The sequence below is a fragment of the Zingiber officinale genome, chromosome 5A (assembly GCF_018446385.1).
Source record: "Zingiber officinale cultivar Zhangliang chromosome 5A, Zo_v1.1, whole genome shotgun sequence".
Taxonomy (NCBI): Eukaryota; Viridiplantae; Streptophyta; class Magnoliopsida; order Zingiberales; family Zingiberaceae; genus Zingiber; species Zingiber officinale.
In genome coordinates this window covers 88,972,083-88,975,671 of record NC_055994.1, presented here as the reverse complement: position 1 = coordinate 88,975,671, position 3,589 = coordinate 88,972,083, and the positions used below count along the sequence as shown (strand labels likewise).

The following is a 3,589-nucleotide window of genomic DNA, read 5'->3' as shown; positions in this document are numbered from 1 at the left end:
ACGTGTTAAGTTCCGCAGGCGATCCAAAATTTAATTTAAAAGAACACATGGTAGCTAGGAAAAGGTTCAGACCTTTGTATAAAATTTTTGTACAGTGGAACCTCTAGATTTTCCGAGTAGCAACCAACAATTGGTATCAGAGCTAGGGTTTTGCCTCTGTGTATTTGGTATTAGTTTAATTATGCACATGTCATACATAATTTAGGCAGGATAATAGTAGGATGTGCTAACTTTGTGGATGCAGGATCCAACTATTATGGCTTTTAGTTATTATGTGTGTGATTGGACCCTTGGACATGTCAAGGGCATTTATATGTGTGCATGATTGTATTATAAAATACAACAGGAGCTGTATTTAGTTTTATTAGGATTTTATTTTTGATCTAGATACATGTACATTCCTTTTATGGAATATAGGATCAAAAATGTAAAATTCTATTTATGTCGTGGATCGAATCTTGCAAAGCGTGGAACCTTCTAAGGACCAGAGGCGCAGCGGAACTAGGAGCAAGATGGATGCGACAGCTAGACCCGGTGGCGGTGGCCAAATATGGCAGCAGCTTGGGATGACAATACACGGAGGATAACTAGAGATAAAAGCCATAATAGTTAAAAATTAGATTTTCTATTTATTGCTTTTATATTGTGTTGTGTGTGCATGTTGGTTTGCATAATTAGTAGGCTAGCATAGTTAAAATTCCTCATTTATAAATAACTAAGTGGGAGAGGGATTTTTAAGTAAATCCCATGGTCTCCATTACTGGTTTGTAAATGATGTAAACAAGCTTGCGCGTTGGCTCTGAGTGCCTTCCTCCATAACGGATGAGCTTGTTTGTGGATCACTAGAACAAACTTCCATTTTTGGATGACTATAGGAAGTTAATTAAGAGCGTGTGATCTTCCCCAACGGAAGGGGCATAATCTTATTAATGGACTTAGTGTCAAGTAATGGTATACACTTAGACATATTTAATAGTATCCTCCCCAACGGAGTCACTACTATCACTTGTGTGACTAAAGGGAAACCAACTATTGATTTGTCATAAAACTAGATTGGCAATATAATAAAATTAATAAACCCCTTTTACAAATGTTTGAATTTGTATACGTCCACACTAACGTGGCATACAAGATTCATGGTGTTTGAGGTAATTTTATTTGTCAAAAAGTTATATTGACAAGATAGTCAATGGGTAAAACCCTCCTCTTACAAATGATGAATTTGTATACGTCCACACTAACATGGCATGCAAAATTCACGGTGTTTGAGGTGTTGGTGAATTTAAATAATATTGTTTGAGGAATCAATGTTATTTTAAATTTAAAGAGTTTTGACCAAATATTTGATCAAAGACAGATCAATTATTAATTTTATTCGTCATAAAGAAAAGTTGACGAGATAATAAAATTAATGAATAAAATCTCCTCTTCGATTTTGTATACACAAAATTCATGGAGATTTTAAGGAGTTGATCTTGACCAAATATTTTTGTGATTCTTAGGATGTTTGTGAATCCCTAGTAGTCATACTATAGAAAAAGACTTAGTAGTCTCAATTGTAATGATTGGAAATAGGACTTGAACATTAAGGTAGACTGTCTTCTTAGAACTAAGAACAATTTAGGTGTATTTAATTCATTAGTTGAAACATGTCTAGTGGTGTTATCTACCAGAACCTGGAGTGTAGATACAAGATGTCATTAATCATGTCTGCAATTCATTGCAGGGTTGCATGAAACCCGACAACTAAATGAAAGGTAAATCACCGTCCACATGGGCACTACTATAAAAGTGGTAGCTGTTGCAGTGGGAGATGTTTATCCTTTGATAAGAATAAAATATGGATTTTAAGTAATTGTCTTTACGTACCAAGTTTAGAAAGAACCTGATTTCAGTTTCTAAACTATTATAGATATTGTGTCTATTTTGATAACAAAGTTGTTATCAAGAAAAATAGGAAAGTTATCTATTCTGGTATGATGGTTGACAATTTATAATCCAATAATTCCCACGATGCAACAAATGGAAATTAGTAACACATCTTCTAATTTTAAGAGAAAGCAACCTTCGGAAATGAACCAATTATATCTTTGGCATCTAAAGTTAGGTTATATTAACTTAAGTAGGATTCATTGGTAGCTGATGAACTTTTGTGTTCATTAGTAGTGAAAATCTTTCCAACCTACGAGTCTTACTGTAAAATACCGGAAAAATGACGAATATTAATAAGGGAATTTTTCGGAATTTTTGGACATTTTTCGGGAATTTTTCGGAGCTCGTACGGATGAGTTGACGGGGATAAAAACGGGGCCCGGAAAAACCTATTCGGGCTACCCCATTTAAGTGAGAAAAAGTTGATTTTTTTACTTTTTCTTTTTAAATTCCTTTTCTTTATTCTCCTCACCGAAAACTCTTCTCCCTACCCGAGCCTTCTCCTCTTCTTCTCTCACGCCCGACGCCGGCCCTAACCGCCGGCCGGCGGTCTCTTCCTCCCCGAAACCCGAAGCCATTGCCTCTTCCCTTCTTCTCTCCCGGCGCGTGCCTACCGAGCCTCACCTGACGACTCCACAGCCCGACGGCTGTGCCCTAATCGCCGACGCACCCCTCGGTGCCCTAGCCACCCGGCGCCGCCGATCGCCTTCTTCTCTTTTTCCCTCGCTGTGGAGATTCCGGAGCCACCACAGCCGACGGCCGAGCCTCTCTGCCGATTGGGTCGTGCCCTAGTACTGCCGGCCTCCCCTGTGATCTTGCGCCGCCGTTGTCACCCACAGCCGACTGGAACAGTGTGTCCACCCCGCCGAGCCTAGTTCTTCCTCTGTGTGCCACTGCCGAGAGCGAGCAGTATCGAGTCATGCCCTAGACTTGGTTCACCGCCGCTCTAGCGAGTTGGTCTTCAACCAAAGGCAAAACTCCAAGCTCTAGTGGCTTCACCGTGACCTATGCCTCACCATCGGATCTTCCTGCTTCACCACTAACTGTCGACAGAGAGAAAACAAGAAGGTATCGGGTAAGTAAGGTTTATTGGATTTGGATTTCAGATTTGGTACAGGATGTTGTGCTCACCGGGTGGATGTCTGTGGTTGTAGAATCAGTGTAGCTCCGGCCAAGAATTTGCGACAGTAGGTATTTTCAGCTAGCAATTTCCAGCAGCAACCTCCCTGCTGTGAGGATTGAGGTAAGGTGTAGCTTGGTTGGAAATTCTGTATGTTTAAGAATGTGGATTAATTACTGTTTTGGTTTGTTCGTTTTGTTCTAGCAGCAATTTATCTTTGCTGGCTGTAAACAATCATAATTGGGTAACAACTTTGTGACTTCTAGCGGTTGAATTGAGGTAAGGTTTATGGTTTTGATCTTTGTGTTAGATTATTGCTAGTTGTGTTAGCAATAATTATTGATTTAGGTTTAGAAGTTGTATAGCGGTGTAGTTGGGGTTAATGAAACTAACCCTAACTGGTCAGTGGATTAGAAATTAGTTTATCTATTTGTTTATAATTAAATTAGTTAAACTGTGGGATTTAACACAGGACTTTGACGCGAGACGAGTATCTCGGAGTCAGATTGGACCTTTCTATTTTCGGAGGCGGGTACT

At 39.4% G+C, this 3,589-nt stretch overlaps 1 long non-coding RNA gene across 1 annotated transcript; it reads left to right on the top strand.

Moving 5' to 3' along the window:
• The first annotated feature begins 2,574 nt into the window (after positions 1-2,574).
• On the top strand, positions 2,575-3,320 carry LOC121982998. Its single transcript, XR_006112353.1, has 3 exons — positions 2,575-3,007; positions 3,087-3,175; positions 3,260-3,320. It is a non-coding gene; the product is annotated as an uncharacterized LOC121982998 (long non-coding RNA).
• Positions 3,321-3,589: the final 269 nt, after the last annotated feature.